The 15,768-nt window shown below is 44.9% G+C and overlaps 1 long non-coding RNA gene across 1 annotated transcript; it reads left to right on the top strand.

Moving 5' to 3' along the window:
• Nucleotides 1-2,620: 2,620 nt before the first annotated feature.
• On the top strand, nt 2,621-15,475 carry LOC114018274. Its single transcript, XR_006285639.1, has 3 exons — nt 2,621-3,813; nt 3,955-8,484; nt 12,120-15,475. It is a non-coding gene; the product is annotated as an uncharacterized LOC114018274 (long non-coding RNA).
• The last annotated feature ends 293 nt before the right edge of the window (nt 15,476-15,768 follow it).

Genomic DNA, 15,768 nt, shown 5'->3' with positions numbered 1-15,768 from the left:
GACAGGTGTTGTTCATTCCATAATTGCCCTGGCTGTACACTGTGTCAGCCACTGTTAGAGACAGGATACTGGGTTAGATGGACGATGGGTTGATCCAGTATGGCAGTTCTTATGTTCTTATGCTTCTATAGCTTCTTCTATCTGAAGCTCTCACACATGTAAATGAAGCCACACAACACCAAGGAAGGTGGTATTATCCTCTCTTAATACAAAAGGAAACTGGGGTTAAATGACTTACCTAAAGTTACACAGTTTTATGATCACAGAGTACACACGGACACGTTAGATATGAACATAACTACTCTTGGTTGCAGGTTACAGCGTAAGCCTACTTTATTTCCTAGAATACAGAATGATGACACAGGCGAACCCCAAAACACAGAGGCAGGAAACAGGCTGGTCCTTAAGGCAGAGACACATAACTCATCCCCCACCTTGCTGGAAGCTTGCTTTGTTCAGACTGCTGCTCCCCAAATGCTTCACTACAGAGCCCCCTAGCCTGCAAGCAGGACCAGGAACACACTCCCCCTTCCACCGCCACTCACACACGCTTAAAACAACAGTTTGCAATTTCATCAGTTCTTAGTACACCACACAGGACATCTGTGGCAGAGCTGGGCTAGCCCTCAGCTCTCCTGAGTCTCATTCCTGTGCACTAACCACTAAGGGTACAACTACACAGAAAAAAAAATAACCCACAGCAGTGAATCTCAGAGCCTGGGGTCTACAGACTTGGGCTCATGCTAAAGCACTAAAAATCATCATATAGCCATTCCAGCTCAGACTGGCACTTGGGTTCTGAGGCCTTGGGGCAGGGAGGTGTTTCAGAGCCCAAGCTCCAGCCTGAGCCAAAACGGCTGCACGGCTCTATTTAGGGCCAGAGTGTGAGCCTGACTCTCTCTTCCTGGGCTCTGAGACTTGCTGCTGCTGTTTTGTTTGGTTTTTTTGCTGTGTAGATGTACCCTAAGACGTCAGTCATTCTGCTACAAGCGGGCTGGTTCTGCATGATAGGGGGACCAGATGTCCCGATAAGAGCAGGACCATCCCGATATTGGGGGGCATTGTCTTATATAGGCTACCTATTACACCCCCATAGTCCCCTCCAATTTATCACATTTGTCACCCTACCTCATGATAGCAATGGAAGGCCACAGAATCATAGAATATCAGGGTTGGAAGGGACCTCAGGAGGTATCTAGTCCAACCCCCTGCTCAAAGCAGGACCAATCCCCAACTAAATCACCCAGCCAGGGGTTTCTCAAGCCTGACCTTAAAAACCTCAAAGGAAGGAGATTCAACCACCTCTCTAGGTAATGCATTCCAGTGATTCACCACCCTCCCAGTGAAAAAGTTTTTCCTAATATCCAGCCTAGACCTCCCCCACTGCAACTTGAGACCATTACTCCTCGTTCTGTCATCTGCTACCACTGAGAACAATCTAGATCCATCCTCTTTGGAACCCCCTTTCAGGTAGTTGAAAGCAGCTATCAAATCCCCCCTCATTCTTCTCTTCTGCAGACTAAACAATCCCAGTTCCCTCAGCCTCTCCTCATAAGTCATGTGTTCCAGTCCCCTTATCATTTTTGTTGCCCTCTGCTGGACGCTTTCCAATTTTTCCACATCCTTCTTGTAGTGTGGGGCCCAAAACTGGACACAGTACTCCAGATGAGGCCTCACCAGTGTCGAATAGAGGGGAACGATCACTTCCCTCGATCGGCTGGCAATGCCCCTACTTGGCAACAAGGGCACACTGTTGACTCATATCCAGCTTCTCATCCACTGTAACCCCTAGGTCCTTTTCTGAAGAACTGCTGCCTAGTCATTCGGTCCCTAGTCTGTAGCAATGCATGGGATTCTTCTGTCCTAAGTGCAGGACTCTGCATTTGTCTTTGTTGAACCTCATCAGATTTCTTTTGGCCCAATCCTCTAATTTGTCTAGGTCCCTCTGTATCCTATCCCTACCCTCCAGCGTATCTACCACTCCTCCCAGTTTAGTGTCATCTGCAAACTTGCCGAGGGTGCAGTCCATGCCATCCTCCAGATCATTAATAAAAATATTGAACTAAACCGGCGCCAGGACTGACCCTTGGGACACTCTGCTTGACACCGGCTGCCAACTAGACATGGAGCCATTGATCACTACCCGTTGAGCCCAGTGATCTAGCCAGCTTTCTATCCACCTTATAGTCCATTCATCCAACCCATACTTCTTTAACTTGCTGTTAAGAATACTGTGGGAGACCGTATCAAAAGCTTTGCTAAAGTTAAGGAATACGTTCGCTGCTTTCCCCTCATCCACAGAGCCAGTTATCTCGTCATAGAAGGCAATTAGATTAGTCAGGCATGACTTGCCCTGGGTGAAGCCATGCTGATTGTTCCTGATCACTTTCCTCTCCTCTATGTGCTTCAGAATTGATTCCTTGAGGACCTGCTCCATGATTTTTCCAGGGACTGAGGTGAGGCTGACTGGCCTGTAGTTCCCAGGATCCTCCTTCTTCCCTTTTTTAAAGATGGGCACTACATTAGCCTTTTTCCAGTCGTCCGGGACCTCCCCTGATCGCCAAGAGTTTTGAAAGATAATGGCCAATGGCTCTGCAATCACAACCGCCAACTCCTTTAGCACCCTCGGATGCAGCGCATCCGGACCCATGGACTTGTGCTCGTTCAGCTTTTCTAAGGTCCAAACATGGAACCAGAGCAGATTAGGCAGTAGGAAGTGACTCCTGTTCCCACATCTTCTGCAGAGTCTCTGAGCTAGGGTAGAGGCAGGATCCGGAAAAACCACACCATAATTTACACACCTGCCATAGTGCGGCACCTGTTACCACAAGGGTTTCCGTGCACTGCTTTGCTTGGTGGGTTTGGAACAGAGCTGGATGAGCCTCTGCTGTGCAGACGGCATGGGTTCAGCCCTTCCCCCTCTCCAAATGGAGTGTGCTAGGGTCATGGAGTCCCTCCTGGCTCTCCTGGGCCTGGAACCGGCTGTTTTACAGCCATGACCATGACATCACTGTCAGCCAAGTCGAACAGCTACTGAAAGCCATGTGGGACAAGTGTAAGAATAGGAGGTTAGGAGCCAGGACACCTGAATTCCATGCCTGGGCCTGCTATTGACTTGCACGTTTTGCAAGTGACAAAGCTGCTCTATGCCTCAGTTTACCAACCTCAGCGGGCATTGTGACGCTTTGCTGATCATTTGCCAAGTTCTTTGAGAGCTTGGGATGAACAGCACTATGCCAGTTTCCTAAAAGCTCAACCCACAAAAGCTGTGGTAAGATCTGGCTGGCATATTACACTCAAACAACTGATTTAATTTGTCTTCTTATCCAGTAGTTTTACTGACCCTGCCTGCAGTATTGCTATTGATGTACTGCGTTGGTTAAAACTGATTGGTTTGTTTGTTAATCATCTCATTTATAGTCAGTTGTATTTGATTTAATTTTCCATACCCCCCCCCCCCGAAATATTTATCTAGCAGCGATGTGCTGTGACTAGCTTTCAGAATTTTTGTCTCTTTTAAGCTCTTCCTCTCACTGTGTTTTTGACGTGGTCCCAGAAATGAGCATCACTCATGCGTTAAAATCTTAACTCACTCTTAGTGCAAATAAGTTCTCTGGCAAGTTCGAGGCAATGGATTTTAACAGAGTTGCCAAAGTAGGTGTGAGGGCACCTGGTCGTGTAATTTAGTTCCTATTGATTTATCTTGTCCCCTTTCACAGCAGCAAACTGTAAATGCTTCCTTTGCTTCACCCACTGTTTGCTCCCTGCCTGACAAGTCTCTCGTCTAGCACTGATGGAATGTGTTAGTGAAAGGTGCTTAAAAAGAAAAGGAGTACTTGTGGCACCTTAGAGACTAACCAGTTTATTTGAGCATGAGCTTTCGTGAGCTACAGCTCACTTCATCGGATGCATAGCCTAACAGACTAACACGGCTGTTACTCTGAAACCTGAAAGGTGCTTGAGTCAGTGCTGAGACAGAGCTGTCATCTAGCGCCGGCCCCGCTCTCCGGGAGCCCACGCAGTCGACTTATATCTGTTCATTGTGAAAGGAAACCTTGGCTGTGTGCTGGGACGGCCATTAGCAAAAGCCACAAACCAAACTTTAAAAGAGACAAAAACAACCCATTTTGTGGAGTAGACATAAAAGCAAGGTATTGCCCAGCAACGGCCCTTTAAACATCTGATGGCATGTCTTAGGAGAGAGATAAAGTGGCTATGGTGGTGAATTTCTTTCTTTGAACTCAGAATTGCTTGCTGCTGGTTTCCTTCGGATCATGAGCAGAATATGCTGTATACAGGCAGTTATTACTCCAAACCATGGTTCTTTATAGATTCAGCATGACATTTTTAAAATCCTATTTCACCTCTGGTAGCTGAGAACTCCAGCAGCTCTTGCTTTCTCTTTAAAGCAGTGGTTCCCAAAATCCTTACCTCAGGTCCCCCAGTCTCCTGGCTGGGGGGGTGGGGTAAGACATGGACAGAGGTAAGGGGGCCAAGTTGGGGCAGGAGTGGAACCGTGGACAGCAGCCACGGCTGGGAGCAGATCCCCGGGCGCTCCCTCCCTGCTGGCCAAGGCCCCAGCCACACCCCGCCCCCACAAATGTTCCTCTGTGCCAAGGGGGGCACACCGCACAGATTGGGGACCTCTACTTTAGAGACATCTTCTTTGTGCAGTTGGGAATTTACCTACCCTACTGAAGTTATAATTTATTTTCCATGGGCAGAAAGGAGGTTTTATGGGTGAGGCCCTGGGTGGGGGCTCAGAATATCTGGATTAATCTCTACCACAGGCTTTCCGTGTGACCCCTGGGGCAAGCCCCTTTCAGTAAAATTTTCAAAAAGGCCTACAGCCCAGAACCTCCAAAGCGTGTAGGTGCCTAACTACCTTTGAGGAGCTAAGACTGAATGACTTAGTACCTACGAGACATCAATGGGACGTGGGTGAGCAGTTACACAATGTGACTAAAAAGCTCACAATCTTGCCTTTAACAAACACGTTATAATAGGCCCTGATCCTGTCCCAACATGCTAAAGACTCTATTCCAGTTGTTTGTGGATTCCCGCTCATTATAGGGGTAGCAATCACATTTTTTTGCGCATGCAGCAAGAAGTCAGGAGTGGAACTCTTTGATGGCTGTATTGTGTAATGATCATTCACTCTTTCTTCAGCTTTAATTATGTGCCACTCTGGTTTTAAAAATAATGAAGGGGAAAAAACAAAACTATTTTTTCAAGTTTTTATTAATGTAAAAAAATGTTGTTTTAGGTGCATTTTCCAAAATGGCCCAAACAGCTGCCCTGCCTCCTATCCCATAGCTGGGAAATCCTGCATGCTCATGTGAAACAGAGCTGTGCAGGGATTGGCATTTGTCAGGCTGTCAAATCAGCAAACTTCTGATTTTGCCCCTTCCTGAATTACAGGCTTGCTTTCAGCAAATGACCGGTTTTAAAAAGTCAAGCCAAGCCTCGTTTCAAAGGCTGAGAAATAAATCTCTCATAAATCAGCATATGTGGATTTTATTTATAAAGCTATAATTCAATTTTGTTCTATAATTGCAATATACAGTGTGTATATATATCTATAGATATATAGATACAGTATTTTCTTTCTGGCCATAAACACAAGCAATAAACCATATAATTCTCCTCTTCTGTACTGTACTTTTTTCTGCCTGTACTGCTGAAGTGATATCTTACCCCTTTGTATTCACTTCCACTGCCCTATAGAATTTTTAGTGTATGTTACAGTTTGGTTTGGCGCTAGTCCAACAAAGTGATCTGCTTTTTTCATAATGCACATAAAGCCATACAAATAATCCAAGCACAGAAAATACACACAGTATTGCCAGCCCCAACCATTCAACAGTTATGAGTTGGGCCCTCAAAAATTCTGATTTTTCCCCCTAAATATCTCATTATTTTTAAAGGCAACTTTTTTATTTGTCTTCTGGCCTTTGAAACTTTCAGGTTACACTTGAGTCATGTTTTCAAGCTATTCTCTAAAACCACAAGAGCGAGAAACTTTTTTTTTTAATGAATGCTGAGATTCTCACGTACTAACAGGACTCCAGAAGCTAGGACTTTAAAAATATCATGAGGCTTATGATAAAATCATGACAGCTGGCAACACTGTGGGTGAAATTCACCCCCCCAGTACAATTCCAGTTGTCCTAAATCAGTGGTCTTCCCCCTTTTCCAGCCCAAGACACCCTCAGATGGGTTTATCTCAGCTAACCAGGAACTAGTTGAGACCTCCCTCCCATTTAGCAGTATCAGAAAGACAAGGAGGTCACTACCCACTGCCTGTTTGCAACCCATGCCAAGAATCATTTAGTTAATTTATTACGTGAAACGATCTTGCCTGATCACTGGAGAGCAACCACCATCCATCTTGTTACCAGAGGCAGGTAAAGCTGATGCAGTCCTCAGTTAAGAAGATGCTAAGCACCCACAACTCTGGCTGAAGTGAATGGAAACTATGGGTGCTCAGCACTGCTGCTAACCAGACCTTGAGCCTGCAGTCCCAAGTCCGCCGAGCCTGCCACAGCTGGTCCTGCAGTTACAGCTGGGGCATGGAGGGTGAAACAACCCAGAGGTAGCCTGTGAGGCCACACACAGTCATATTTTTCGATTTTGGAAGGTCTTCCTGCATGCAGAGGACCCCCTGTTCCTTAGCCTGTCATTTCAGAACCCTCCCACCGCTCATATGTGCAGAGGGACCTAACTGATTAAGCATGCAGAGATGTGAAGCTGAGATGCCTACCCCAAAATCCAAGCCTTGGGTCTCACCAAACACTCTATGTTGCAGGGAAGGGACCCTCTGCAGTATAGATCTGTCCCTGATGGATCACCTGCCTTGCTGCCTGTATGGAATGCTACAGCTTCCCTGGGGAAACGGGAGAGGACCAGAAGCAGTTTGTGCTGTAGCCAGCAAGGTTAGATAAAAAAGCTCTTAGGTGATAGATATCTGGCCACTCCAGCCCAACCCGTCACAGGGCACAAATGCAATGTACTAACAAATCGAGGTGCCAGATCTATTTCTGGGGCGGTGCCTGAGGTGCACAGAGCCAGCTGATGCTGGAGGTAAATGAGACATTAAATCTTGCAACGTACTGTACATTCTTCAGCACTTTGGGCAAGACTCCTCTCAATTTTTGACGACTCCCATGAATTCACTTGAACAACAGGACTTGAACCTTCAGGTTAGTTTTTCCTTCTCTAATTTGTGATTAATCTGGAATAAGACAGAAATTTGGGGCTTGCTTCTCCCTTCACTGCCATTCCCATCACTGGAAGTTTGCCAACTGAGGAGTCTGGTTCTACCTTTCTTTGCACCCCCAAAACTCACACTGAACCCAGCAGTGGGTGATTTGGGATGCAGGGGCAGACCCTTTATCCCTCTCCTTTGTTTAATCTTTGCCACCCATGCCTGTTTTTTCATACTGAGAACATGGGAAAGATTTAGGCTGAGATTTCAAAGTCCCACCTTTGGACAGTCAGTGGGATTTAGGCACCTAACTCCCTTCGGCCCCCTTTGGGAATTCGCGATGTAGGGCTTGGCTGCATGCAGGATTCCACTGGTTTAACTTGAGGTGTGATTTTAAACCACTTTATTGAAACCAGTGCTAAAGGCTATGTGGCCACTTCGTTCAGTTTGACCTAGGCTTGTTGTGTCAGCGTCAGCTGATCAGGAATCGCTTTAAGCTAAACTGAAACAGATTGAAAGAAGAGGGTCCACACACTTGCTTAATTAAACCATCTTACTTAAGTCAGTGCAAGTTTGTGTGTAAACAAGCCTTTATACTATCCCCTCCCCACCCCCCGCACCTCATTCCTGATCAAATCCTTCATCTTTGACCTGTCTGCTTTGGCCGGAGAGGGTGGAAAAGGTGTTTGTTGAGTACTGGGTTGTTCCAGCTCTCCTGGTAAAGCTCCTATCTTTTCAAATCAAGCCTCAATGCACTTTAAGGCACTGTCTACATAAGACAGTTGCACACCTTGTAATTAAAATCAGTTTTTAAACACTTGTTTTAAATCAGTGGACAAACTCATTTTGCTTTAAGGGGGACATAGTACAGTTTATTCTGATTCCTAAAGGATTTAAGCTAAACTAAAACAAGCCTGGTAAAATAAGCAACAAAATGTGTGTCTGGGATATGCAGCTGCTAGATAACCGTACCAGCCACCTTTATGGCAACTGAATGGTGTTAAGATTGTTCCATGTGAATATAGCTACTGGAAAAGAGCCAGTATCCGTGAGGAAATAATACACACCCTCTCTCTCTCTCTCTCTCTCTCTCTCTCTCTCAGATTGTAGTTATCTATTCTGGGATCTATCCCTGGAGACAATACCTTGTAGGCTGACAACCTTGCTGATGAGGCTCTGATCCTACCAAGTATAGCACCTGGCTGCACTCGTCTGGCTGTGTGCTTCATATTGCAGGATCAGGTCCTTGGGACAGAGAGAGCTGCAGCCTTTGTGTTGTGAGTAAAAAGAAACATTTTAAGTATCTGTCTTCGGGTTTTGTTCTGTTGCCCATCACCGTTGTATCTGGGCACCTCCCACCATAATTAGACGAGCAACAGTGAAGTCCCAAGTGGACTTCAGGGAAGTAGCAAGGAACAAGAGGGCTGATCCGTACCTGAAGACACATGAGACACTCCCTTCTAGCACTCACTGAAGAGCATCTCCCTGTCACCCTTCAGCCTTGTGAAGGACGGGCTCCACAATGGGACAGAAACTTGGCTTTGATTGACTTGTTGCAGCAATTGCTCTGCAACAAAGCTAACCACTAGCTAAATAAACTAACATGCTCCTGTGGTCGTTAATAACACAGCTGGTCAGAAAATGTCCCTCCCACTCCATATGGATATCAATGAAAATGGGGATGGGGAGGCGGGAATGTTTTTTGTGGAAATTTTCAGTGGGAAATTTTGACTTTTTTTATCAAAAAACTGAAAATGAAAATAAATGGCAAAAATGCCAAAACCCAAGAAGTTTTCCGCTGAAAATGTTCAGATGTGGGTTTCCCAACAAAAAGCAGGTACATTCTGTGAAAATATTCCTTTTGTCATAAACTAACTTTTCAGTGGGAAGAAAAGGTGACACAAAAATTTAAACTAACCGTAATGAATAATAATATTTGCTGTACTGCCATATGGCAGCTTTCTCCTGGAATTATCAAAGCATTTTACAAAGGAAGAGTAAGTATTATTATGGTCAGATACCACCCAGAGGAGCCTGGTGAAAGAACCTAAAGAGAATATCCCTTTAACAGATGGGGAAACTGCGGTACGGAGCAGTAAAATGATTAGCTCAACATTAGACAGCAGAGCTGAGATCACAGCCCAGGTCTTGTGAGTCTAAATCCCAGGCTCTGGAAACTGCCTCTTAGTACAGCAGAGATGGGCTCATAGCGCATCTAAGCACACCCAAATTTCACCCCGGCACCCCATGTTTGTAATGGGCAGAAAAATACCCCAGATCAGAACATCCCTGACTTTTGAGGTGGTTTGGCTCAGGATAGTTTGGCACTTTATAGCTCAATCCCATCTCTAGCACATAGCTGCATTGGGGTGATAGGAAATGGTTTCTCTACCAATGTCTTGGATATGTGCTCTGAGGCTTGGTGTCCCAGAGCAAATTGAGCTAGCTGAATTCTCTCCAACCATCAGGCACTGCTGCTAAATAGATCACGCATTACAATCAGGGAAACAGTCGCACTGGAATTCATGTAAATGCTCCCCAAGGAAGACTCCAGAAATGTGGATCCAAATCCCCCAGAGACTTCTATGGAAAATATTTCTCTTCCTCTCTGCCCATGAATGTTAATTTTATAATTATATTTGGCACATGTTTAATTTCTCAGAGAGCAGGAAAGAGAAGTTTATTCATTTAGGGCTCTCCAGTTCTCATGATTCAGGTTTTTAAAGGGTTCTGCGCTTCAAGCACTTTGGGGCCCAATCTTGCAAAGGTTTAAGCATGTGTGTAGCCCTTACTCACACGAGGAGTCCTATGATACACACTGCAGTGTCTTTCCCCTGCCCATCACAATAGGTCTAATGATTTGCTAAAGGACATACAGTAACCAAAGGATGTATTTTATCATGGAACTCATTTGTCATGATGCTGGATTTTATGCAACAGAGATAAAAGTCAAGTGCATGTGCACATATATGTTTTCATGTATGCACATGCACATGTGGGCAAGCACACATGCACAAGGACGGGACCTTTCACCCATCATTACAATGTAGCTACAGGATGATGTCCACATTATAAAAATCCACCATCCAGACACACATCAATTCCATTTCTGTGCTCAAGCCAGCAGGTGATCCACCCACAAAGTCTACCATTAGCTGCTCACCCTGGCTGGCATTACATTAGAGCCTAGAAACCCCAATGGAGATTGCTGCCCCATTGTGCAAGGTGCTGTACATACACACAGCAAAAGACAATTCCTGCTCCAAGGAGCTCATAATCTATACAGCCAAAGAGCAGACGAGGAAATTGAGGCACAGGGAGTCAATTGCAAAGCTGGCACAGGACCCCAGGCCTCATGATTTCCACTCTCATGCCCTGTTCAATGAATGACACTGGCACTCAACAATACAGGCGGGCCACAGACAAGATTGAGACACAAGGGGTGTTGCTGTGTGGTATGCGCTGTGTGGCTAATGCCTTCCATTTCCAACATGGTCGGTCTAGGTATCTTAGGGTGTTGATGGGTTGAAAGCTTCGGATTTAATATAGCACTGTATACAACTTGGCCCACCCGACAAGGAACATTTACTCTAGGTAAAAAGAGCAGTTCTCTGTACATTTCAAATGTCCCATAAATTATATTAGGTCATGTTGTAAGTCAGTATGACACTTAAATGGGACACTTCACAATGCAGTGTTATGCACCACAGAGGGAGGTGATCACTCATACAGAAACCTAATAACCAGCTGCAGCAACTACCCCTTTCATTCAGGGCAGAAGTCACCCCTATGCAGAGAACCAGCACACGAGCTAGGCACCACTTAAGTCCTATTGCTGGGATTTTCAAAGGAGCACTCAGGAGCTCATGGGGGACTTACGTGATGCGTAGTGATGCATAGGCCGTGTGAATTTCACTTTATATCCACATCAGCAAAACAGGGAGGTTCCCAGATCAGATACATGCATACAAGTACAATCTCCATCTTGTCAAACCAGGGCAAGTTCTGCTAGACTCTTTAATACCAAAGCCAGTCAATCAGGTTATGTATGTCTCCCAGAAGCAGCTGTCACATTATTTACCTGCAGTCACATGGCACTCACAAAGGCATGATATTCATTTGCGAGTGACAGTTATGGGCCGTACTGCTTTGGATCTATTGGCCAAATCTGAGCTCTGCACTGTCTGGGTGTCTAAAGAAATAGTCTGGGTCTAATCCAGAGTGAAGAGCTGTTCAGGAATATCTTGCTGAAATAGCCCCTGAGCCCCATGCGGATTTTTGTAGGCATTGTTGGAAACAAATCCCTACCAGACTACAACCCCAGGCTCCTCATAAACCCACAGTTTAAATATTGCAAAAACAGGAAAAATAGCAACACACAATGCTATAACCCCCTCAAAACAGCAATTCAGTATCCTGGCAAATTGAGAATACAGGTATAAATGCAGGGGTCTGCTGTGTCTTGCCTCTGCATGGTTTCCTCAACAGGGACTTTTAGAGAAATAAGAGTCTAGGGCCTGAAAGCTTGTTCTTATCTTTAAGCACACGGGGAATCCCTCTGACTCTGCACAGGATTGAAGCTAAGTGCTTTGCTGGATTGGGACATAGGTGGGGAAGTCCCCAAGGAATGTTGGTGAAGGGGGGGGGCAGTTCTTTATTTGCCCACTCACCCAAGCCTTCAGGAGGAGAGGCGGAGACAGTGAAGCTAATCAGGGATCTCTGCTCATGGATGCTTCCCACTGCACCCTAGAAAGAGGCGGAGCAGGTTGTGTCCAGCTCTGAACTAGGATTTGGGATTCCGTGGTGCTTTAGGGCTAGGGCTCAGCACTGACAGTTCTGGCTGGAATGTAATCTGCTGGGTAGCATTGCCAGTATTTGAAACATACCCCTCCTGTGTGTCCACCCCCGACAGGGCGAAAGCTGCAACCTGCCCACTTGTAACCTCTGCTCTACCTGCAGAAGAGATGGACCATGGAGCAAGACAGAGGCGACACACTGGCATTATTGAGGGAAGGGGCTGCTCCCGCAGAGCACATCTAGGGCAGAGAAATGCAAGTGGGAAAGAAAAGAACAGCTCAGACAGGAGGAAGGACGGTCTTGTGGTTAAAGCATTAGATTGAGACTCCTGGAATCTGGTTCTGTTTCCAGAGTCACTTGTAATCTTGGGCAAATCAATTAATCTCTGGGGGCCTCAATTCTCCATCTGTCAGATGAGGGATAAGAATATGGGGAGGGACAGTTCAGTGGTTTGAGCATTGGCCTGCTAAACCCACAGTTGTGAGTTCAATCCTTGAGTGGGCCACTTAGGGATCAGGGCAAAAATTGGGGATTGGTCCTACTTTGAGCAGGGGGTTGGACTAGATGACCTTCTGAGGTCCCTTCCAACCCTGATATTCTATGATTCTATGTCCCTGCCTCATGTGAGGAGTCGGAGGATAAACTTAGGCACTATGGTGATGGAGCCAGAGCTAGATATCTGTGCAGAGCTCTCTTGAGTGTTTCTAATGGAGGAAGCTAAGAACTTTTGGAGGAGCGAGCAAACAAACATATTGACAGGACAGACTAAGACAGTAAAGGAGCATTTAAAAGGCCAAACAAAGCAATGGGAAAATTGACCATATTTTAACATTGGAGAAGCACGTTCTGCAACCAGCTAGCTGGAACAGCTGGAACAGTGAGGGAGCCGTTACTGACTGGGTCATTTTCGTCCGTTGATACACTCTACCTGACAGGATGATGGAAAGATGAGAATCAACAAGCAACTACAGGAATCAAAGGGAAGTTTCAAATTGCAATAAATTACCAACCATCAAAGCTGAAATATGTGTGTGTGTGTGGGGTGTTTATACTTAAAACTCTGTTTGGGGAGGAGTCAGATGAAATTGACTGTCAGGATTCTTAGGAACGTGCTGAGAGAAAGCAGACTATGTATACTGGAACAGGACGTATCACTAAGCAATAAGGACCTAAGGCAACTGGTAATTTGGCGGAGAGCAAGATTCCATCTAAGTGCCTTTCCCTACCTTTGGGAATGGAAAATACGATGCTGATCCAGTACAGTCCCTTTGCCAAGTGTGAAGGCATGGAGCCTGATTCTCCTCTAATTTATAACCGTCTTAGGAGTAACTGACTGAAGTCCATGGAATTACAGAACACTGGTGTAAAACCAGTGGAGATCAGAATCAGGCCCCAGAATCCTGCTGCAGATGCTCTTGTATTTGTTAGATCACGACAGAGAGGAGGTGACTCATCACTGAATAGCGAAATGCAGTGATTCTGAAGGAGAGGTCCCACACAATGTACACATAAGACACAAAGATTGAGGACAAATCAATTTTGTTAATTAGAGAACTACCTAGAACTTGATACTTTTTTTCCAGTACAAACCGCAATGATGCCTAGCTCTTATATAGAGCTTTTGATCAGTACATCTCAAAGCATGTTACAAAGGAGGTCACTTATCAATAGACCCATTTTACAGAGAGGGAAAGTGACTTTGCCAAGCCTTTTCCAGATGTTTTTGGAAGATCTGTTGGGATCCACACTAAGACCATCAGACTCAAGAAAATGATTTGTGTATAGGTAGCATGTGAGCCCACTAACTTAGATGTTAATTATTCCATTGACTTCCTATTCCTCCTGACACCCTAGGGTGAAATGTTGCCTAGTAAATCACCGTGTTGTTGCTGAAGATATTTCTACAAACAAAGGGAATGGTTTGATTTATTTAAATCAGAAATTCTTTATATTCAAAATGAGCCAAATTATCTTCTGTTATTGGTGTAAATCCAGAGTAGCTCAACCAGTTAGACCATGTAACAGAACCCTGTTGTTTAATTTCAGTGAAGTAACACTGGATTTACACTGGTGTAACTAAGGCCACGTCTACACTACCCGCCGGATCGGCGGCTAGTGATCGATCTATCGGGAATCGATTTATCGTGTCTAGTGTAGACACGATAAATCGATCCCTGATCGCTCTGCCGTTGAAGCGGAGTTGACGGGGGAATGGCCGCCGTTGATCCCGCACCGCGAGGATGTGAAGTAAGTGATTCTAAGTCGATCTAAGATACATCGACTTCAGCTACGCTATTCTCGTAGCTGAAGTTGCGTATCTTAGATCGATCTCCCCCCCCCCGGAGTAGACCAGGCCTGAGAGGAGAATTTGTTTAGATTAGCTTCTCCTAGCTATTTCAAAACAACAGCATATGAATTTTCAGTGCAAGGATAGGAATGAGAACTTAGCAAGACAGCCATTTTGCACCCTACCCTATGGGCATCAGAGCAACCAACCTTCATCTTTTTTTTTTAATTCAAACAACTCTCCTGAAAAGGCTTTCTGTTCCTGCATGCAGTGTGAAATTCTGCAGGGCTCACCTGGCTCGTTTCCTTTCGGAGTTAGCTTTTATTACTGAACACTTATTTAAAATGGAGAATAGGGTGGGGTGGGGGAAATAAAACTAGACACAGAAAAGAAAATCAAGCATTTGTAAAAACATGGCATGGTTTTTCCATACATGCTTCACCCATGAGTCAGGGGCCATATTGTGCACTGACAGATCTGCAAACCTGCTCTGACATGTGGGCAAAAGTTTTAGGTGAGCACATCCCAGCATGTGAAAAACACAGACAGAGACCAAAGGGAAAACAATTCCACCCCACATGCATGCAGATAGGAACTTTGTTCCATGCAATTTTTTTCCATAAGGTCAGAGAGCTGCTTTTCTGCTCCACGCCCTGAAGATCGTACACTTGCTGGGAGGCAGAGTCTAGCATTCTAGCAGGGTCCTGACATAGGCAGGGTCCTATGGGTGCAGTTACAAAAATAATCAACATTGCTCATGCTTCAATACTTGCCTTTACTGCCACATTTCCCCTACTGAGAATGGGAAACAAGACTCATTTCATGGCAAACTTATTTTAACTGATTTGTTTTGTGTCACCCATTAGACTATAAAGATCATCCATCATATTATGAAACGGGTGCACACCTTTCCCTACCTGGTCAGGACAATCTGGCTGAATCTCCACCCAAAAAGCATCTTTCAAAAGCCAGGAAGTTATTTTTCAGTGGCTTGAATTGTGATTTATAGATTGGTTTATTAGGCTGACTTTCCTGAAAGTTCTTAATTAAACTTTAAGAGTGAGAAATTAATCACCAGCATGGTTATTTTATTATGCATGTTCAGTAAACATAAAACTGCTTGAAATTTACATAATGTCTAACTGAAAACTCTTTAGTAGCCATAATTAAACTCTGATTATTTATAATTATTTAACTTGCTTTTTCTAAAGGGGAAGAACATTCAACATTTCCTTACCAGAGTTACCTACCTCAATCTCAGCAGGTAATTGGGAATGTGCTGCTCTTGAAAATAAATATTTCACTTACTTTTTTTTTTTAAGTGTAGACAGTGAAACCAGTTATTACTGAACTTACAGAAATAGTGTATTGCATGGCACATCCACAGTGCACAGGAACTGAACTCTGGTCCTTTCCCCTCTATCTCTCAAAATACTCCGACTTAACTCTCTTTGGATTCAAAGCCCTTTGGAAGCAC

The sequence above is a fragment of the Chelonia mydas genome, chromosome 14, assembly GCF_015237465.2.
Source record: "Chelonia mydas isolate rCheMyd1 chromosome 14, rCheMyd1.pri.v2, whole genome shotgun sequence".
In the NCBI taxonomy this organism is placed as follows: Eukaryota; Metazoa; Chordata; order Testudines; family Cheloniidae; genus Chelonia; species Chelonia mydas.
This window is presented reverse-complemented; position numbering and strand designations above follow the sequence as displayed.